At 42.0% G+C, this 23,495-nt stretch overlaps 2 long non-coding RNA genes across 2 annotated transcripts in view; one reads left to right on the forward strand and one right to left on the reverse strand.

Moving 5' to 3' along the window:
- Positions 1-23,495, forward strand: part of LOC306828966 — an 83,883-nt gene that overhangs the window by 13,756 nt on the left and 46,632 nt on the right. The window lies entirely within an intron of this gene.
- On the reverse strand, positions 9,030-11,139 carry LOC306828971. The gene is made up of 3 exons (XR_013779816.1): positions 10,753-11,139; positions 10,603-10,671; positions 9,030-10,166 (listed from the first exon to the last, which is right to left on the reverse strand). It is a non-coding gene; the product is annotated as an uncharacterized lncRNA (long non-coding RNA).

Consider the following 23,495-nt stretch of genomic DNA (forward strand, 5'->3'; position numbering starts at 1 on the left):
TGTTTTGGACACTTAATGCTAATCACTGCTCCTTTATGTTGCTGAGCACTTTAATGGCCCAGTCTGCATCGCTGCATTGACTGTTTAACGACTGTACTCACACCTCTGGCACTACCTCAAACACCTCTGTACATGCACATGGAACTAGTTTCTAGAAGGTCAGCACTTTGTTTCTAAGGCTCTTTAACTGTTTACAGGTCTCTTTTAACCAACACATGTTTTTCTCTCCTCACAGGTTATGTACATTATGCTATATAAGTTTTAAGTCTAATGCTAATGCTAACTGCACAGGTTATGTACATTATACTATATAAGTTTTAAGTCTAATGCTAATGCTAACTGCACAGGTTTAACCTGTAATTATATTTACTCTTAGTCACATAGGGGCTGCTAAATCTTGTTTGGGGGATTATTGTATACAGAGGGGAGGGGGGACAGCGGGTGTGTATTGTAACTAATGTCTTGTCTCCTGCTTGTCTGTATAATGCTACTGGATGCCTTGAATTTCCCTCGGGATCAAAAAAGTATCTATCCGAGTGAAACTTGTTTCTGTCACAACTCACACGTACCGATCAGGCAGCTGATCAGTGAGTCACATCAGACACCATATGGTGAACCTTCATTTATTACACACAAACACTACTGACATGTTGTAAATAATGTACATAAAGTTAAGGTTTTTGTATTGTATATATCATTTTTCAATTTCAAATCTGACTGAACAAAGTTTGTTTACACTTTAAATCTGACTGAACAAAGTTTGTTTACACTTTAAATCTGAACAAAGTTTGTTTACACTTTAAATCTGACTGAACAGTTTGATTACACTTTAAATCTGACTGAATAAAGTTTGTTTACACTTTAAATCTGACTGAACAAAGTTTGATTACACTTTAAATCTGACTGAACAGTTTGATTACACTTTAAATCTGACTGAATAAAGTTTGATTACACTTTAAAGAAATGTGAGTAAAGTGTTGAATTAAATGGAGGGATGTGAACTCTAATTTGGCCTTTTCTTCAATAAGTGTTGATGAGTTGATGGTAAATGTCTCGGTGTCCTTTTGGTCGTTTCACTGACAGTGACTCTCCTGCATGTTGCTGCCTCACACTCTGATCACAGAGCGTGACATCTGTCACAGCCTAACCACCCACATGGGCACTGACACATTTACCACCTGTCAGATCACATGACCACAGCAGAAACACGAATCAGGATGATCTTTGATTTAAATACAAGTATTTGACAACACTACAGGGAGAAAATTTAGAACTGGCCACCGTGGGAAAACAGAATAACATTAGAACAAGTCCCATAACTGACATGTCAAATCAAAAGCTTTTTGATCCACTTTCATGTCCTTGACATCTGACAGGCTTCAAAGCTGATCTTTGAGAAGATGCTCCCCTACCCCCCACCCCTGACCCCCCACCCCCAGGAAGGAAGCCTTGAAAGCTTGAAAGGTGTTGCTCTCTTCATTTGCATCCATCTAAAGCAGGGGTGTCAAACTCCAGTCCTGGAGGGCCGGCTTCCTCAGACTGTGGGTCTTTTTCAAACCGTCCACTACACGCTAGCCCTACCCACTCTCCCTCCGTATGTGCGTCCACGTGGAGGGTCCGCCATATTAAGTCCGTCTCAAACCACTTAGCAGGGAGTGGAAGTGGGTCATAAAACCCTCCTCCAGCGAGTCTGCACCGAGGCCCACTTGATGATCACGTGTTACGCCTATTGCGTCCGGTCGTCACGGAAGGAGTGACCTGTACTAAAGAAGGAGTGACCTGTACTAAAGGAGGAGTGACCTGTACTAAAGGAGTGACCTGTACTAAAGAAGGAGTGACCTGTACTAAAGAAGGAGTGACCTGGACTAAAGAAGGAGTGACCTGTACTAAAGGAGTGACCTGTACTAAAGACGGAGTGACCTGTACTAAAGAAGGAGTGACCTGGACTAAAGAAGGAGTGACCTGTACTAAAGAAGGAGTGACCTGTACTAAAGAAGGAGTGACCTATACTAAAGAAGGAGTGACCTGTACTAAAGAAGGAGTGACCTGTACTAAAGAAGGAGTGACCTGTATTAAAGAAGGAGTGACCTGTACTAAAGAAGGAGTGACCTGTACTAAAGAAGGAGTGACCTGTACAAAAGAAGGAGTGACCTGTACTAAAGAAGGAGTGACCTGTACTAAAGAAGGAGTGACCTGTACAAAAGAAGGAGTGACCTGTACTAAAGAAGGAGTGACCTATACTAAAGAAGGAGTGACCTGTACTAAAGAAGGAGTGACCTGTACTAAAGAAGGAGTGACCTGTACTAAAGAAGGAGTGACCTGTACTAAAGAAGGAGTGACCTGTACTAAAGAAGGAGTGACCTGTACTAAAGTAAGTTCTGTGTGTTCGTGTTTGAACAAACCAAAACACTGCTCCAACTAAGATGGACATTTAATATGATCATACAGACGTGAACAACTTCACCTGTTTATTGTTTTAAAGGATCAAATAAAAGCCTCCTCTTCTTTTCTTCCTTCTGTTCACCTGTTTATTTCATTTTATATTTAAAGGGACAAAAACTAAAGAATATTAAATCATGTTACTGACAACTTCTCACTCTTATTTATTTATCATTGTTTTACTTTTGATTTCTTTGTAAAACTTAATTTCAGCTACAACAAAAAATAAAGGTCTTGCAGCTGTGATGTTCATTTATAGTCTCCTTGTCTGCTTTCATTGAAGACAACCTGTTCTTTGATATTAGAATAAATTAAACAATAAAGACTGTGGGCACCATCTGATGGTTTTGTTATAAGTCTACACTAAAGCAAGTGTGACTTCTGACCACTGAATGAAAAAAACAAAAAAACATTTAAACCAAGAGTCACATTTTTGAAGTGTTAAAGGATAAGGATGTAATCTCCATTGCTTCGCCTCGATCACCACAAACATTCAGGAAAATAAACCCGTCTGATTATATTGTGTAGCGATCAGCCTCAACTCTGTAAAGCTCAGGCCCCGTCACACTCTCATTCACTGTGAGACATACTCTGTCTCAGGGAATCCACACTGCTCAAGGTCCGGACACAGAACGAAAAACTTTCCAGTCTTTCACAGACAGATGCTCAGTTTGGATAACCGCCTGATAAGTCTACACTGATATGGCTCCCAACCATCCCTATATTCAACAGAGTATGCATACCCATTCAGTCCAACTGTGTCAATTGATGCTGACTCTGATGAAGTAAGGCCACGTGCTCTACGCCTTCTAGGCCTACGTGGGGCATCAGTACATGTCTCAAAGGGCTCGTCACCGGTAGACATACCTGCAGCATGGTCGTCAGCGAGGACATCCAAACTTGCAGAGGTTTTCATGATCAGTCTTTTTCCAAATATAGGAAAACGGGCTTAAAAAAAAAAAAAAAAAAAAAGTGAATGGGTTGAAAACACTGAAAAACTACATTTATATTATGTGTGAATTCAAATCCACCCACTAAGGAAACAAACCTTATTGACGAGTATTCTGATTGGTGCATAAATAAGTTTCTTTTTATGATTGACTCAAATTCTACTCCTCCTTTTCGATTTCCTAACACACACCTTGTGAAACTCTTACCTATGGCAGGCCTCAAGGGAAAACACCATAGAACACCAAAATCAGTTTCACTAAGAGACCTTCATGAGTCCTACTTAGGGCTCAGAGTTCACTAAATATCCATCGTTTGTTCAGGGTCAACAACTTGAACATTTGTGCGCCTATAGTGGACTCTTGGGTATATCCAAATCCACTCCATGTATCGATGTTCAGCAATTTCATCCACAGATAACCCGATTTCATCGGGTCACGGATCAAGCATTTTCACATACATGACAGGTAGATCTGGAAGTGGCCACATGACTGGTTGAAAATGCTCTGGGTGCACGTACAGGTTCATGATCACATAATGGATCATCAAAACTAAATCTTTATCCAAGAAACACAAAGGCAACCCTCCTATTTGTTCATGTTTGGTGCAAATCCCCCACATTTCCTGCTGGTCAGCATCAGGGGGGGCACACTAAAAGAAAGACACTCTTGGAAATAAACCTGGAGAGAAAAGAACATGTCACCCCAATAAAACAATGAGGTCAGGTCATGACTCTGTTGACTCCATTAGACCCTTTAAATAAATACACATGATAGTCACAAGTGGCCTGGATATTTAATGAAGTAGTCCCCTTTTGGTTCATGTCGCTGGAACTGGCCAATGGTTGCTTTATTCCCACATGTGCTACCCACAGCACCAAGACACTGGGGGAGGCCATGCATCTGTTCACATTTCTCCAAAAGTGAAAGCACTGAAGTTTCAGTTGTTGGCAGTCGTATGTATCTGGGTCCCAAGTGCACCGTTACAGCTTTACACACCTGCACAACACGTTTTGATTCAACCTGCCCGGACAATCCAAACGCATTCACCGTTTGTTTGGTAATCTCCCTTCGTCTGCTAAATAATGAAGCATGCGGGACACTTTTTAACACCGACTGTTGATTGCATGACAGTAGACTGCACTTCAATGTGAGGACGAAGTAACTCCAACAACGACAGGAGTGAGGACCAGAACATACGGAAATGTTCACAAAAAAGTGCCTGAACAAAAACACGTTGCGAGGGGACATCCACTTTATCACAGGCAGTGACGTTTGGAAACCCAAAACCCCGGTTAATGACGTCCACATCCAAACACAAACGGAGAATTCACAAATCTTCACTTTGGTCGGAGAATTTTAAAAGCTTTGTTTTTGATGCTGTCAATCTGCATTTTCGTGTGGCTGAGAGGCAGAAACATCTTTGTTTAGTGAGATACCCGGCTACGTGTGGACGGGGCATCAGTTATTCTAACAATTCATCTGGAAAAAAACAAAACAAGTGCAGACAATTCTTTGGTGTGATAGGTTAATGGGACTTGTCAATGTTTCTCAAGTAAACTTTTTTAATTATTTCCCTGACAAGCCCTCCATTGTTATGAAGGACAGAAGTCACAGAGAGGGAAACTAACATATAGGATATTACACCTTCATAAAATAACAAAAATAAGGCCTTTGGGTTTCTAAAAGGAGAGGTGGAGTTATAAGTCTCCACAGTCATCTCCTAATTCTACTGAAAGAAAGGAGACAAACTAAAGAATCTGGCCTCAAACAAAAGCTGGAACCTTTTTGAAAGCCTCTTCCCCATTCCCAACCTTACAACACTCTTTCCACAAACAGAGAAGTCAACTGAAGATGTTGACTCTCTGGTGTCACACGTCTAACTGAGGGAAAGAACCTCCTTTTATAGAGCAGCCAGGCTGATGAGCACAGGCTGGGTGCAATGAGGACAGGTGTTCTCAATGATCAGCTCGTCACAGGCTACCTCCATCTGTAACAGTGACATATTCATCTGGGACACTGTAGTTAAACTCAAACCATAAACACAAATAGCTAGTATCACAAAATACCAATTCCCCATTAGAAAAGCAAATAGTTGTTAATGTTCAGAACAACAAAAACTGCCCCACTGTACTGAGTAGAGTAAACTTCAGCCAACAAGCAACTTACGCTACTGCTACTTACACAACATTTCTGCAGAACTCCATGTGGGGGCGGCAGTAGCTCAGTCTGTAGGGACTTGGGTTGGGAACTGGAGGGTCGCCGGTTCAAGTCCCGGCACGGACCAAGTCCGGAAACTGGTCTGGTAGCTGGAGAGGTGCCAGTCCATCTCCTGAGCACTGCCGAGGTGCCCCTGAGCAAGGCACCGAACCCCCCAAAAACCTGCTCTGGAGCGCTCTCTGTGGGCAGCCCCCTCATTCTGAGACCTCTCCATTAATGCAGAGTGAAAACCTCGTGGGATTAATAAAGTATATATAAAATAAATAAATAAATGTCACAGCCAGCCATCCCTAAAAACCGTCTGAGCTCCCTGCAGGAGGTAGGCATGGGAATGTTTATAATGGCCTTTAATAATAATACATTTTATTCAAGGACGCCTTTCATGACACTCAAGGTCCCCTTACAGAAAAAATAAAACCACAAACAAACATTAGCACTATAAACTACATAACCTTTGAAGCCATATTTAGCACCTGTCCAACCACTCTCCCAGGTAATCAACAGTGGCTTTAGCAATCTCAGAACTTTCTAAGTTGGCAGTTCAGTTAGCTGTTGTTACCTTTCAAACACGGCTCTGACAGGCTTGAGATGTTCAGACAAGGAGTTGCTGGATACTACATAATCAATGTAAGCCTCTGTATGGTCGAGACCCTGCAATACCATGAGCATTAGCTGTTTGAAAGGGGCACGAGCGTCCCTTAAACCGATTGGCATCCTATAGTCAAACAATCCATCTGGAATCACAGATGCAGATATTTCTTTGGCATGCTGGGTTAATGCAGCCTGGAGGAACATGTGACTGATGTTCGCTATAGTTTATTTAAATGACCATGTGAACCACACTATTTAAGCTGAGAAAACAATGGCTGTACTTTTGGACAGCTGAATATGTCACTGTTACAGATGGAGGTAGCCTCTGACCTCCAGTGCTTCTAACGAGCCAATCATTGAGAGCACCTGTCCTCATTACAATCAGCCTGTGCTCATCAGCCTGGCTGCTCTATAAAAGGAGGTTCTTTCCTTCAGTTAGGAGTGTGACACCAGCGAGTCAACACCTTCAGTTGGCAGCGCTGTGTGTGTGTGTGTGTGTGTGTGTGTGTGTGTGTGTGTGTGTGTGTGTGTGTGTGTGTGTGTGTGTGTGTGTGTGTGTGTGTGTGTGTGTGTGTGTGTGTGTGTGTGTGTGTGTGTGTGTGTGTGTGTGTGTGTGTGTGTGTGTGTGTGTGTGTGTGTGTGTGTGTGTGTGTGTGTGTGTGTGTGTGTGTGTGTGTGTGTGTGTGTGTGTGTGTGTGTGTGTGTGTGTGTGTGTGTGTGTGTGTGTGTGTGTGTGTGTGTGTGTGTGTGTGTGTGTGTGTGTGTGTGTGTGTGTGTGTGTGTGTGTGTGTGTGTGTGTGTGTGTGTGTGTGTGTGTGTGTGTGTGTGTGTGTGTGTGTGTGTGTGTGTGTGTGTGTGTGTGTGTGTGTGTGTGTGTGTGTGTGTGTGTGTGTGTGTGTGTGTGTGTGTGTGTGTGTTTCAAAGTGAAAAATGACAACAATTGTGTGTGTGTGTCATTGGTTCAAAGTGAAAAATGACAACAATTGTGTGTGTGTGTCATTGGTTCAAAGTGAAAAATGACAACAATTGTGTGTGTGTGTCATTGGTTCAAAGTGAAAAATGACAACAAGTGTGTGTGTGTTCTGGGATTTTCACTCAGGAGTGGCAAAAACATTGGGAAGCATTTTGATCATATAAAGAATGAGGCGGCAGAAAGAAGGGAGGAAGTTATTACTAAGCTCAGACTTGGGCATAGCACTTCAAACAAGATACTGCAAGAGAGTATATAATGCACTTCTTGTCAAAGGGACAGGTCAATTGTTGTCATTTTTCACTTTGAACCAATGAGAACGCAGCATTAGGATTAAGGCCCTCCTCTTTCATCCAATGAGAACGCAGCATTAGGATTAAGGCCCTCCTCTTTCATCCAATGAGAACGCAGCATTAGGATTAAGGCCCTCCTCTTTCATCCAATGAGAACGCAGCATTAGGATTAAGGCCCTCCTCTTTCATCCAATGAGAACGCAGCATTAGGATTAAGGCCCTCCTCTTTCATCCAATGAGAACGCAGCATTAGGATTAAGGCCCTCCTCTTTCATCCAATGAGAATGCAGCATTAGGATTAAGGCCCTCCTCTTTCATCCAATGGGATGTTTCCACATCACAAGTGTCTCTCCCCCTTTCATCCAATGAGACTGCAGCATTAGGATCCTAGCTGTCTGACCAATGAGAGGATGCTCTGTCTGGATCAATGAGGCAGGAGGAGGGTCGATGAGACGCTACATTGTCTTGGTTTTAAACCAAATTAAAAATATATATTTTAACCAGTTTGAAAAAACCCATTGATCACTCAGTAAGTGAAAGAGCCGGGGTCTCTGCTCGACTCTCTACCATGTTACAGAATATTCTAACTGAACTCTTGACACCAACTCTACAGACCCCTCTCCTCCTGTTCACATTTGTGTTTCACATACAGTGAACTACATTTTCTTTGTTGTTACCCTTTGTAGATTTTCAAGATGAGTTTCTGGTTAGAGCCAGACCGATAAGCCTCTATAAAAACCTTCAACAGAATATTGTCCCAGCCTCCCTGAGTACCTCCCTTCTGCATTTGGTTCATATAATGCCTGACCTGGAGGTATCTGAAAAAATCCTCCTTATCTAAGCCAAACTGCCTCTTAAGATTTTGGAAGCTATTCATTGTCCCCTTATGTAAAAACGTACAAAAAGCTGTTTAACCTTGTGAACTCCATCTCAAAAATCTTGTGTCCCAACTTCTAAAAACACATTTTCAATAATAACAAATGTGTAATGTCTCGAACACCCTGCAAAGACTTCAGCCTGTTGTGCGAGCGCGGGGATCTGGGCTCAGCAGGTGGTGTTTTTAGGAATTATTTTAATATCCTAGTTTGTTGTTATGTACTACTTGACCTTGAAACCTCGACCCTGCCTCACTTTGATTGGTCGGTCTGGGCCGAGTGTGAATCTGGTCAGGAGGACCAATAACTGCCTTTCATAAAGATATTGCTGCTGCCTTGAACTAGAACATCACTATTGGTTATTAGGAGCGGGTAAAGAAACACACAGTTTATTCAGCTTTTCTACCTTTAAAGTTATTGAGTTATTACAGTGTTGAAGTCATTCCCCTCTATGGTCAGATCATAGGCTGTTAATACTGGAAAGGCCTCCTTCACAGCCGTTACCTGGAGGGGACTCTCCTTGGGTCTCTCACACCCGAGTGGGTCCTAACCACTTTAAAGTGTCCCTCCCCAGTCTATGTGTCCTCTCTGGTGTTGGAACAATGGGGACAAAAAGCTTCTTACCTCAGTCTTCTGTCCCTTTGGTCCGTCGTGGTCCAACAAGAGGAAAATATAAGATCTAAAAGGAAAAGGGTTTTTGTTGGAAAGTCCTTACAATGGAAGGTTTCCTTTTATTTTATAATAACACAATTGATTAAACACAGAGATTACAAAATAATACAAATCCTACAAAAGAGTGCTATTCTCACAGTGAGTGACTAGAGCTCAATAAAAGAGAATATAAGTCAGCTGATCACAGGTGCAGAACAAGTGTAGAGCAGAAGTCAAGTCCCTGAAAGGAAGACTGACCCAGAGAGAAGCTTGTGCTTCCCTCCTCTATACTCTGGTTGACTCTCAACATCTACATCATGACGGTTTCATTTTGGGTTACTTCAACAAGAACGTAGCATAAACAAGACATATATGGTTCTATGTGTGTTTGTCATGCAGCTGCAGGACACTCCCTGATCTCTAACAGGGCACTTGTACACACCCCACTATGTGAGCAGTCCAGGACCCCCAATAAGATTTACAGCCTGCACTTACACAAGCGCCAACTATTCTAACACATAATAAGACACTCATGACAATATAAGTACAGAGAGAGAAAATCCTCAGTTTAATGTATAATATAATGTTGGTGAAAACAGGGAAATACCTATTAAAAGACAAATCTTCATTAATGATTATAGATGCGAAATAAAAAACATTAATATATAATTTTGTGAGAAACGTGATCTTTATGCCTTCTTTTATTGAGCCTGTCTGTCTCCTCCTAACCACCATCACAAGCAGCCTGTTTTTATAGTCAAGTTATAACACAATTTATTAATAAGCGTCATTAAATGTACAACATGATCAACTTGTGATTATTGGATTGGTAGTGTGTGTGTAAACTCATGCTGAATATTTGTCAGGTTTAAGCAGCATGATGCTCGGTTAATATTATATTACACCACCGCTGATTGTTTGTGTTCACGTTTCTGTCAGTCTCTTAAATCAAGAAATAAACATTAGTTAAAACTGCCTTTTTCAAGACAGTGAAAACTGGAAAACAGCTAATTCTACTTAATTGGCTGAGACTTAATAAAAACCTACCACTATTTCTGTGAACTGAGTCGAGTGGGATCTAGTCCCAAACCCTGACTCTCGAGACCTAAGGTGGGTGACCTCCACCCACAGGGCATAGGGCGACCTCCCTCCACAGAGTGACGCCAACCCTGTGATTGTCCTTAAATAAATAGAACAACAGGATTGTGTTTTATGGGGCTTTGATCCAGTATGCATACATTTTAAATAATGAGAGAAACATTTGTGGATGTAAATCATTCCACAATGACAGGATAAATGAGTTACCTAAACAGGCCAAACATTCATATTACAAAATATTAAAATGTTTTATCAAAAGTGCTGCTAAGTATCTGTCTGCTGCATTCTCCTCCCTCATTTCCCTTTTCCTTGAAGACATCTTTGCACATGTTCTCTCCATAAAGGATGACTCTGACTTCCATCAGGACATTACAGGTGCTTTGATTCTCTCTATTTCACTCCAATGCTGAAGCTGTCCTGCTGCTAACAATAAACAATAAGAGGCTGAGAGTGACAGAGACACGGGGTCAATGAGAGACAGATTCAGAGCAGTTACTTCATATAATACACTAACTTACTTGTTCCAGGACAATGTCTCTGATGGGGACCTTGTCCCTACCCATGTTTACGGGTCTAATGGGGGACACCTGTATGGAAGAAATATTTTGTTGGTATTAAACATTTAACACACAAGTATAAAAACAATCCTCTCTGTGTGTTATACTGACCTCCACCACCATCCCCTTCAGGGTGAACAGGCCCGGCATCCCCCTGGTCTCTGCCCAAGTCTTCTCTGGACTCAGAGGGTTGAGTAGGAGCTGCCCCTGCTCCCTGAGGTCAGCGCTCACCTCAAATGTAAAGCTCCTAAAAAGCCTCGTCTCCGCTGTGATGTTTAATCTGTATGGTGGGGCTGTCCCATGAAGGGAATATCCCCGGAGGACGTAACCCACACCAAGGTCAAAGTTTAATGTTGATGACTCAAAAAGAGTCACTTTTTTTTAATGTGTCACCATCACTCAGGATTACCACCCTGTTTTGTTTCTTTACAGAGGGGAAAACAGCCCCTCCCTCAAACACCCATGAAAGGGTTTTTTTTTCAAAAAGAAAAACAATGTGCAGGGGTGGGGGAGTGAAATTGGGGCCATGGCGTTGGCCGCTGATAGAATATTAGGCCTTTTTCTGCTTATAATCAAAGTGTTTACTGCAATAAAGTTTCATCACCCGATCCAAAGGAAAGGTTTGATATTTACAGTTTGAATGATGTTAATAAAATTGCCATACTTTTCAGTAAGGTGTTTGTGTGAAGAGGGCTTGCAGAAGTGAATGCACATTCCAACATGTGTTTTTGGCCCTTTAAACTGAATCACTCACCAACTCAAACATAGGTTTAGTTTATGGCCCTGAACAGTTAATCACTCACCCACTTTTATATAGGTTGAGTGAGCCTTGATTCTTAATCACCTAAATTGTCTTCTCCTTAAAAAGAATTGGTTACTAGACTAGATGTCTTTCTTATGATAAGAAACAGGCCAGGCAAGATGTGTCTTCCCCTACAGGAGGTGAAAGGATTCGGGAGTTTGATGCACCAATGAGAGAAGGGGAACCACTCATCCGAAGACGCATAATTTGGAAGTTGCCCCAATCGAAGGATGGAAACCGCACATTCTTGAATGCATAATTTGGTTAGATATTCTCTGTCGAGTGGATAAAAGGGTTCAGGGAAAGATAGTCGGGGCTCAGACTTCATGAACTGATCCAGCATCTGTCTGTTGTCAGGGACGCGTAGTGTTGAACCCAGAGACTCTGTGACTTCTATTCTTGATTCATCAGGTTAATAAATTGTGTTAACCTGAGACCCGAATGTCTTCCTGTCATCCCTATATTCTCAACAACGAGCACGTGGAAAATCAAGGTAACTTTATTAAGGAGTCAGATTTCTTTTGACATGTTGAGTAGAACAAATAGGTGATTTCTTAACACTTTGGTGACCCCGACGTGCCGAGAAATGGGGTGTGACGGAGGACGTAAGTAACATTTTAATTTGTGTAATATTTACATTTTTCTAATTCAAATTTTTCTTCTCAAAAACGTGTTAAATATAGAGATATTGAAGTCCATGGTACAACGTCCAGACCTTTCCAGACATCGAGAGGCGCCTCAGAAAAACGAAGGTGAACACAAACCTTTTCCATAAAATTGTGCACATTGGAAAATCTAAATTATCGTTGTCTGGTTTGGGTATAGACGGTGTTAATGTCTAAATTTAGAAAATTGAATCAAGAATACAAGAAAGCGATCGAACAGAATGCCGTACGAAGAGAAGTCAGGGGCGAGAGACTGACTGTGAATCCAGTGGCAAGAGACTGGTTGTAAAATCAGGGGCGAGAGACTGACTAGGAAACCAGGGGCGAGAGACTGGTTAGTTAGCCAGGGGCGAGAGACTGGCTGGGATAAATGTTGGGCTGGGTCTTTTCTTTTGACACTGAATGACAACGTAGAGAAAGCAACAGGTTGAGCGCTGGTCATTTCAGTCGACAGAGAACTGTGTGTGGGATCATTGGGGAGGCGGTGAATCAGCAGAAGTGTATTAAAACTGTTTGTGAGTCTGGGATAGAACCCCCAGTCACTGGCCGCAGTAGTCTTTAGGACTGCTGTAGAAGCTTGCCAGTGAGGACTCCGAATAGAGCATTGCGTCTATTCATTTTCTGCTGTTCACGTGTATAGTGTTTTCTGCTGTGTGTTAATTTGAACTCAAGTTCTGCTCCTTGAGTACAAATATTTAGAAATATTTTTTTTTTCCGTTCATCGCACCTCGTTTTCTCTTTTCTCTCACTGGTTCAGATAGTGGAAAGGGGAAAGGTCGGGTTTTTCTTTTCCCCTGTTATGGGCAATTTGGGCAACACCTTTAGTTTTACCTAATGAACCTGGTTCAGGTTTGCTTTTCGGGTATAGATTAACCCAGTGCATGTAGTCAGACAGGCGCACACGTCCCATAGCAGTATTCTTCCACTACTTAAAATATATTTTTTGCAGTTAAAAACTACCTTTGCTTTCTTTTTCCTAATAATTTAGTCGTACTTTTTTCTCCCTTTCTCTCATTCTTTTATTTTCAGACTCTTTCTCACTTTCTAAAATCTCTCTCTCTCTCTCTCTCTGTCTCTCTCTCTCTCACACACACACGCTCACTCTCATTTTCTCTCTTTTTCTCTCAAACTTAAGTTCTCCCTTCTCTCTTTTTCTTCCTTCATGATGGCATGCAACACTATGCAAACATTTCAGGATAAGTGGGAGGTAACTAAAATACTCTTCCTAGGAGGAGTTCCTCCAAAAGAACGGGCCAAAAGCGAATCTCAGTTGTCTAAATTGAAAAATGAATTACAAAAAGCAGGTACTTTCCCTGCTGATGATGATGAGAAATGTACAATGAAGGATTTAAATGAGGTGTTGTTTCAACTTTATGGTCGCGCCCAGGCTGACCTCAGTCAAGCCAAAAAGGATCTCCTTGAGCAGAAAGGGTTGATCAAGATAAAGTTAAAAATGGCATGTGAAGCGGCAGAGGTACGAGCAGCTTTGTGTCATGCTTTAAAACTGGCGTTTAATGAAGCGTATAAACTTGAACATCAGAAACGTGCTGAATTTAATATTCCCTCAGTTGATACTGACAAACAGATAGAAGCTCAGGGCAGACGGTTGTACCCTGAGGTACCATGCGACATACGCCCTCCTCCTTATGCTTCACCATTGCCAGTTCCACTTCAAGCGCCACTAGTTCACATAACTGAAGGTTTTGTGGATCTAGACTTAATTGATCACGGGCAGTATGACCAGAAGTTGGGTGACATGTTGCAGAGAGCAGAGGTTCTACAGAAGAAATATCAGGATTTTGAGCGAACTGTTGTTGAGTCAGAGGCGGAATTGCAATCAAAGGGTACGGAGGTCATGAAAATATTGGAAAAAAGAGCAAAGGGTGAACAGGCTAAATTGATTGCATTACAGCAGCAGACAGTGAGTGAAGAGGACCGTTTATCTGACGGTAATCTGATGGATTTTTCAGATGATGACGCGGGGGCGTCAGACGCTGCATTTAAACAGAGGAGGGCACGGCAGAAGATGTTAGAGAGAGAGAAGAGGATGGTGTCAAAGTCTCAGGAAAGGGAGGCCGAGGGTGCTAGAGTAGACAGGGCGGAGTTTAAGGATAGGTGCAGGAGTGTAGCTGATGATGTGGATTTTTCCTCCTGTGAGGAGGGGTCGAGTTCAGTATTGTTTAGCTCTACACCACATGTAAAAGACAAAGCACATTCAACAGCTACTCATCACACACTCCACCTTGAGGGCACCTTTACTCAAACACAAGAGCCTCCTCAGTCTTACACTGGTCCAGTTACAAGATCGATGTCAAACATTAACCTTCTAGATAGTATACGACGTCACCGTCAGTGGTCTGAAGCACATCAAGGTCCACCCCCACCACCTGAGGGAGAAATTCCTGTCCTTCAGGCTCCTCTTTTACAACAACCGGGACAGAGTGTTGATGTTTATAAGCCTTGGAAAATGACAGACATGCACCTCCTCCTTGAAAAGTTACCACCTCTCAGGGAGGGTGCAGGTCCTTGGATTAGGACGTTTGAAAATTTAACTATGGGGTTGAAGTTGGCCATGGGTGATATTAGGTCCATGGTGTCAGCGTCGAGCTCGGCTGGTGAACTGGCGAATGCAGAATTATCGGCTAAAACTGTATTGATTTCGGATGATTCAGATTATGGAAATGTTAGAACTGCTTTTAATACAGCTCTCCGTGACCTGTTCCCCTTGAAGGTCATTGAAGGCGAAGGTTTGAGGTTCTCCCCAAAAGCTGGTGAGTCCCCAGAAGAATTTGTGACTCGTGCAAAACAATTATGGCAGGATCACACAGGCCAGAATCCCGCGAGAGCCGGAGGGGCACAGCTTCTGTTTAAACAGGCAGTTCTTACTGGTCTTCCAGAGCCAGTGAAAGCTAAATTAGTAGACGCACCTGGCCTTAATAGTGAACCACTCCCCAGATGGGAGATACATGTATTACATCATTTACGTACTCACAAACGGAAACAAACAGTAGATGATGGTGCAAAAAAGGACTTGGAACTGCGTCTTTTAAAGATGCAGCTCAGGGAGGCAGAGGACAAACTAAATACAAACAAAAACAAGCCATCTACACAGGCTCTAGTGTTACAGCCAAAACAACCATACGACTTTGATCCATCTATGCCCCAAATGGTTCAGGGACCATATGATCCTTTTCAACAACAGATGGGGGCATGGGGTTCTCCACAGCAGCTATATTTCTCTTGTGGGAGGGGTAGAGGTCTCAATCCTAATCAATTCGGACGTGGTCGCGGGGCGTATGGTGGGCGTGGTAGGGGTAGGTTTGCTCCAGGCCGACAGGACAGAGGATGTTTTCTCTGTGGAAAATTCGATCATTGGGTGAGGAACTGCCCAGAACAGTGGGCTGCTCCGGCCCCTAACCCACAGGGACCTCAACAAAAGCAGCAGGGTCCTCCTCAACACCAGGCACCTAATCCTCAAGGAGCCCCTCAGATGTGGCAGCAGCCTGAATGGCATGCCTAGGGTCGCCCAGAGTGCTCCCAGGGAGAGGGTTTGGCAGAGCCCCTCCTCCCAATGACTGTTGGTTCCATGCGGCTTCCTTTTATGGTTGACACAGGTGCACGATATTCCACTCTCACTAGTGTTGTTCCAACCATTCAACTATCGTCGCAACGGGTTCCAGTGGTGGGGTTCTCGGGTACACCAACAGCTATGCCTCTCACACAACCATTGAAGACTCAATTGGGGTTACAGGTTTTTTCACATCAATTCCTGTACTCCCCTCAGTGTCCTGTTAACCTCATGGCTAGAGACATTTTGTGTAAATTAGGTCTTGAGGTTACATGTCTCCCTTCAGGCACCACTGTCCATTTTCCGAATGGAAGTATTCTGAAGTGTGGATTGGATTGTTTATCCGTTTCTTCTCAAATGGTTTTGACTCCGGACATACAGCCTGAACCTCCAAGCACTCAGGCTGATGTGTATTGGGGACAACTATGCCCAGAGACACTTGAGAAGGGGGGCATCCTTTCTCTCTACCATCAGTGGAAACCCTGGTTGCAGTCTATCCATCCCTTTGTCCCTCCAAAAGACCCGTACCACGTCACTCTGAATTATACTCGCACTCCTAATCTTGTGTACCATGACGCTTTTGTAGCACAAATTGAAAACACCCATTGGTGTATTACCTCCCCCTGTATTCTCATGGGCCAAGAGGGAGTTGTGGCTGTTGTGGACTTAACCCCTGATCAGATGGAATGGTTTGAACTTTCAGATTATTCTTATCCACATGTCTCACTTGCCTTACATCCAGGTCACCAGGCCAAAGAACTGGGACCAATGACAAAGAAACTCCTGGCACAGACTGACTGGCAGCCCTCCAACATCCCACAGCTTATGTATTCACCTAGTCAGAAAGCATATAAAATTGTGCATGATGCTAGAGATTCATTGACACTCACACATGAACAACTTGATCGTTTTCATGGTAGAGAAATGTCGGACCATCCACAGACTGACACCCTTCTTTCGACACTACCCGCCACATTTTGGTCCCAGGGACCTACTGATGTTGGTTATTGTGACATAACACCGGTAAGGTTTGAATTATCGGTGGATCGTCCAATTTGGCGTGCACAATATCCCATGAAGCCTGAGGCCGAATCTGGCATTGCAGAAACAGTTCGAGGTTTGTTGGATTCGGGTGTACTAGAGCCGTCTTTCTCCAGGTGGAATACTCCTATCCTCCCAGTTCTTAAACCTACCACTGATAAGTATCGGATGGTACATGATTTGAGATTGATTAATTCAGTTACATCATCTCCTGTTGTTTCTGTTCCTAATCCATACACTGCATTGTCACAGTTATCTCCACAACACACGTTTTTCACCACCATTGATCTTGCTAATGCATTTTTTTGCATACCTTTGGACCCAGGGCTACGAGACATTTTTTCATTTACATTCAGGGGGCAACAATACAGGTATACTCGTATGCCCCAAGGTTTCATTCTTTCCCCTGGATTGTTTAACCATGCATTAAGACACATACTTTCAGGTGTAGTACTTCCAGATGGTGTGGTTCTTGTTCAGTACGTTGATGACATTCTTTTAGCAGCACCGAGTGAAGATAGCTGTTTGGCAGCTACATTACAGGTGCTACAGCAGTTGTGTGAGTTCGGTTTTAAGGTCAGTCGGAAGAAACTACAGTGTTGTCGTAGACAAGTTACTTTCCTGGGTCGAGTTATTTCCTCAGGCTCTTCTTCTATTTCATCCACTCACCTTACCAGCATTTTACATCACAAGCGTCCTGAAACAGTTAAAGAAATGCTTTCTTTTCTTGGTCTCACGGGATACAGCAGAAATTATATCCCTGCGTATGTGGATAACACTTCTGTGTTACGTGCGTTAATTTCTGATGCAGGTCATAGGAATCTTAAGTCTCCCTTGAAATGGTCCCCAGAATCTGAACAACAGTTTATCCTTTTGAAGCAACTGATGAGCTCTGCTGTGGCTCTTGCTGTTCCAGACTACTCCACTCCCTTCTTTTTGGATGTTTCTGAAAAAGGGGGTGTTGTTAATGCGGCCCTTTTTCAGAAAAAAGGGGGTGATAGACAGGTATTGATGTATTACAGTTCAAATTTGGATTCAGTGGAGAAAGGACAACCTCCATGCACGAGATATGCAGCGGCTGTAGCAAAAGCTCTTGTAAAAACAGCACACATAGTCATGTGTCATCCATTAACTGTATTGACAACACATAGTGTGACTTCTTTTATCTCATCCAAAGCATTCACTATGACAAATCTCAGACAAACAAAGTTGGAAAAAGTTTTGCTCCAGCCACACATCAATTACACTGCAGAAGGTACAAACATGGCTGATCAGATGAACCCACTTCCTCCTCACATCTGTGAAGAACAAGTTCAGCAGGATGTAAAGATAAGGGCTGATTTATTAAATGAGTATATGGCTCATCCAGAGGCAAGAACGTTCTTTACAGATGGCTGTTGTTTTAGACACCCAGAAAAAGGGTTACAGGCAGGTTTTGCAGTTGTTGAGCAGAAACCAGGAAGTGGATTTGTTAATGTGGAAACTGGAAAAGTGGAAAGATCTCCCTCGGCACAGAAAGCAGAATTAAAAGCATTAGTTGTAGCATTGAAAGCAGCAGAAGGTGACATTGTAAATATTTATACTGATTCTGCCTATGCTCATGGTGTTTCACACTATGAATTGGCCAGGTGGTATAGAGTTGGTTTCCAGACAGCTACTGGACAACCTGTGAAACACTATGATGTTGTGTTGGAGCTCGCAGAAGCTCTTATGCTCCCTAAGCAGGTAGCAATCTTAAAATGTAAAGGACATGACAAGGTTGACTCAGACATCGCTAGAGGAAATGAGGCTGCAGATTATGCAGCTAAACAGGCGGCAGGATATGAATTGATGTGTCCAGTCATATCCTCCAGCCCAGATGAAAATGTTTTTACAAATACATGCACTAGAAAAGATCTAGTCGAGTTGCAAAAGCAGGCTGGTGTGTATGAGCAGCAGGTATGGATTGATCACGGCGCCACTTGTACAGATGGATTATGGCGTGCCCATGATGGAAGACCTGTGCTGCCTTCAAGATTGGCATATCTATTGATAGCAGAGGCTCATGGGCCGTCACATGTATCTAAAGGACAAACAATTAAGAATCTGCAGCCATGGTAGCATCCTCAAATGAAAAGTTTAGTTGAGGATTATGTGGGACAGTGTAAGACGTGCCTAGAACATAATCCAAAACCCACATTGAAACCAACAATTGAAACCCAACAGCTCCAGGTCATGAAATAGTTATTGACTACACAGACATGGGTGCAGATAACAGAGTGCAGGGATACAGATATCTCCTTGTAATAACAGACACATTTTCCAAGTGGGTAGAAGCACTCCCTACTAAAAAAGAGGACTCATCTACGGTTTGCAAATACCTTATAAACCAATATATTCCCAGATTTGGTTTTCCTCGACAGGTTCGGTCAGATAATGGCACGCACTTCAAAAACTCGGACTTGCAACTTGTTGAACAAGCATTAGGAATCAAGCACAAGTTTGGTTCAGTTTACCATCCACAGTCTCAAGGGCAGGTTGAGAGATTAAATAGAACTATTAGAACAAAACTGGCTAAAATTTGTGTTGATTCCAAGCTCACATGGTTAGAGGCCCTTCCGATAGCTCTTATGTCAATAAGGGCTTCTACCAACAGCAGTACAGGTTTTTCTCCTTTTGAGTTGTGCACAGGAAGGAGGTTTGAGAGCCCAGCGACAGTAGGTATAAGGGGGACGCCCCTGGATCTTACCAGTCTTGATCATACATCTTATTATGGGGCTTTAACTGTACTAGTAGCTTCTCTTTCTACACAGATTCAAGATCGTGCTGATGCCAGAAAGGATCTTCTTCCAGGAAAGGGTGTGAGACCCTCTGAGTGGGTGTGGTTGAAAGTCATCAAAAGAAAGTGGACAGAACCTAGATGGACAGGACCTTTTCAAGTTGAGGAAGCAACTACTCACTCTGTCCGTCTGAAGGGTAAAGGTGAAACTTGGTACCATTTATCCCAGTGTGCCCCAGCAGACGCTCCCCAGCGCACACTGACTGAGACCAGGTGTGTGAACTTACTCACTAAAATATATATATATAAAAGGATATTTTTTTTTTGTTTATTGTTTATTGTATGTTTTTTGGAATGCTTCCTAATCCTCATGGCAGACTGTCATGGATTAGGACAGCTCTGTTTTTTGTTTTTGTTCTCCTTTTCTCCTATGTTGTCTCTATTTCTAGGATTCAGAGGCAGGCACAGTGATCTCGCAAGTTCTCAATATCTTCACCTCTCCAATACCACTCTCCTAGACTTCAATGGCAACATGTGTTTAACAGACGTAAATGATTAATTCCTTTAATGCAGGTAGATTTCACCACTACCAGACCAGATGACTGGACTACACAACCCCAGGATGTGAGTGGTAATAAAATGAAGCCCACCATTGTAAAAAACTCAGTTTGTAGATGAATAAAGGATTATCTTATCTTACCTTATTCAGTTTATCAGGGCTTATTGCCCTTGATTGCATGTTAATGCTCAGGCCTTGTTATTCAGGAACTTTACATTGATGCTTATGAAGAAGACTCTTTTATATTGACCTCATGTTTAATGAGGTCAAAAGGGGGAGTTGATAGAATATTAGGCCTCTTTCTGCTTATAATCAAAGTGTTTACTGCAATAAGGTTTCATCACCCGGTCCAAAGCAAAGGTTTGATATTTACAGTTTGAATGATGTTCGCTTACATTTATATTATACCAGTTATTTTATCATGTTTTATTCCAGGTTTGTGTGTGTTAATAAAATTGCCATACTTTTCAGTAAGGTGTTTGTGTGAAGAGGGCTTGCAGAAGTGAGTGCACATTCCAACATGTGTTTTTGGCCCTTTAAACTGAATCACTCACCAACTCAAACATAGGTTTAGTTTATGGCCCTGAACAGTTAATCACTCACCCACTTTTATATAGGTTGAGTGAGCCTTGATTCTTAATCACCTAAATTGTCTTCTCCTTAAAAAGAATTGGTTACTAGACTAGATGTCTTTCTTATGATAAGAAACAGGCCAGGTAGGAAGTGTCTTCCCCTACAGATGGTGAAAGGATTCGGGAGTTTGATGCACCAATGAGAGAAGGGGAACCACTCATCCGAAGACGCATAATTTGGAAGTTGCCCCAATCGGAGGAAGAAAACTGCACATTCTTGAATGCATTATTTGGTTAGATATTCTCTGTCTAGTGTATAAAAGGGTTCAGGGAAAGATAGTCGGGGCTCAGACTTCGTGAACTGATCCAGCATCTGTCTGTTGTCAGGGACGGTAGTGTTGAACCTGAGACTCTGTGTTTTAATCAGTAGATTGATGTGGTTAACCTGTGTACCGTGTTTGGGATTTTTGTGGAGGGAGATTAGGAGTTAGCTCAACAACGAGCACGTGGAAAATCATGGTAACTTTATTAAGGAGTCAGATTTTCTTTTATGACATGTTGAGTAGAACAAATAGGTGATTTCTTAACACCGCAGACGGCGTTTATCTTCATCTGCATGAGAATAAAGAAAAAAGACATTTTGTAAAAAAAAAACATGAGAAAACGTTACTTTCAACATAAAAGTAGTAATCATTTATAAATTCATTTTAATTATAATTAATTCAATTAAAAACACTTTATTTGTCCCCAGGGGGGCAATTCAAAGGCCCAGTAAATGAATGACAATGCAAGTTTACGAAAATGACAGAAAATAAAGAGTAGACAAAAAGTAAAGTGTCAAAATTCGATTGGCCAAAGCTACTGTTACTATGCGACATCATTATTTGCCAGAATCCAGAGCCTTGTCCTACTGTACTTTGTGAGACAGTCTTTTGCTGAGACCATGTGATTAGCCAATGGCTGTGAAGATGACCTTCACATAGATGGATATGACCTTGAATCAACTCTTTGTTAATATGCTAGCTTGTCTATGTATTTCCACATTTAGTCGTTTATAATACAATCCTCTTTGTTACATAAAATGTGGCAATGAATATAAATAGTTAATATATTGAGCTGTTTGGAAGATTACATTGGACTATTGTAAAATCAAACCAGTGTTTGAGTGAAGTCAAAACACTGGCAACTTGCTTCATTTAAACTTTAAGTTCTAACTTTGTTTTCTTGGATTTTTCTCAACATCTAAATATTACATGTCTTAATCTGTATTATATTCTTCACAATGAATACACAATAATATATACACATCAGACAGTAGGCTAACATTTCTAGCATAAAGGCTATAATTAGAAAATGTTGTCCTTACCATTGTTCCTGCGTTGATGGATGATCAAAGACTGACAGGTGCCTTTCAGCAGTTGAGAGCAGGACAGACCGTTTGTACATGATTGGTCAAAGTTTATGTTGCTATGTGAAAATTGTTTGTCCAGACAATGAAAGCAGCCAATCAGAACACTATCTGAAAACCCATTATATATATATATAAAAGCACATTCTGTTTGTTAATGTCACAGACTCCGCCCCAAAATCCCACCGGACACACACCCATTCAAAAAGAGTTCAAACTGTTAAAGAGTTCTGGCCCTGTTTGAAAACTATAAAAGGTAAGGTTCAAGGAAATTGGTATAAATAGTGGAAACATTGATGAATGTTTTAAAGCAAAATGAAGTCTCTAAGTAGAACACAGCCAAAGTTATGAGGTTGAAAGGTTTAATATTTCTCAATTCATTTGAATTGGGACTTAATCCCCTCTCTGTAAGGTGTGTGTGTGTATGAGAGTGTGTGTGTGTGTGTGTGAGAGATATTAACATGTTGTTTTTAAAATGAGCAGAAACAGAAGACCACACTTGGCTAGTAGCCTGATAGTCCCCTCTCTGTAAGGTGTGTGTGTGTATGAGAGTGTGTGTGTGTATGAGAGATATTAACATGTTGTTTTTAAAATGAGCAGAAACAGAAGACCACACTTGGGTAGTAGCCTGATAGTCCCCTCTCTGTAAGGTCTGTGTGTGTATGAGAGTGTGTGTGTGTATGAGAGATATTAACATGTTGTTTTTAAAATGAGCAGAAACAGAAGACCACACTTGGGTAGTAGCCTGATAGTCCCCTCTCTGTAAGGTCTGTGTGTGTTGTTTTGGTTTGACTCATGTGTTATATGTGACTATAGCACAAGTCTACTCAGCCAGTCACATGACCCGATTGTGTGTATTGTGACAATCACAGTAGCAAATAAAAGTCCGTCAAGGCGGGGTTAAATGCCTTGCCAAAGGACACGCGGACATGTAGCCGCTCAGGTGGGAGTCGATCTCACAACCTTGTGGTTATAAAAAGAGAACTCTAACCACTCGACTAGCGCCCTGCAAACTTTAGAGACAATTTTAGTAATTTTGAGGTGTTCAGCCCAAATACAGTGAAAGAAGAGCAGTAGTGAAGATGAAATCCAAGCTGCCACAAAACCACCTTAGCAAATGAAAATGACTTTAAACTGTGAACAGATGTAAATTCATTGTAAACAAGTCGTTTTACGTTTCTATGGAAACGGACAGCTAGACTATTATATTCTTCACAATGAATACACAATAATATATACACATCAGACAGTAGGCTAACATTTGTAGCATAAAGGCTATAATTAGAAAATGTTGTCCTTACCATTGTTCCTGCATTGAATGATGACCAAAGACTGACCGAAGCACCTTTAATAGCACAGTTAAGAGCAGGAACGTGTGTGCATGTGCAATCAAGAGTAACGGCAATCAGCTGTCAGTTTCGACTGAGATAACCGCAGAAAAAAACAGTAGAAAAACTAAAGCAAGAAGCAGAAGAAGTCAA

This window comes from Symphodus melops (assembly GCF_947650265.1).
Source record: "Symphodus melops genome assembly, chromosome: 9".
Lineage (NCBI taxonomy): Eukaryota > Metazoa > Chordata > Actinopteri > Labriformes > Labridae > Symphodus > Symphodus melops.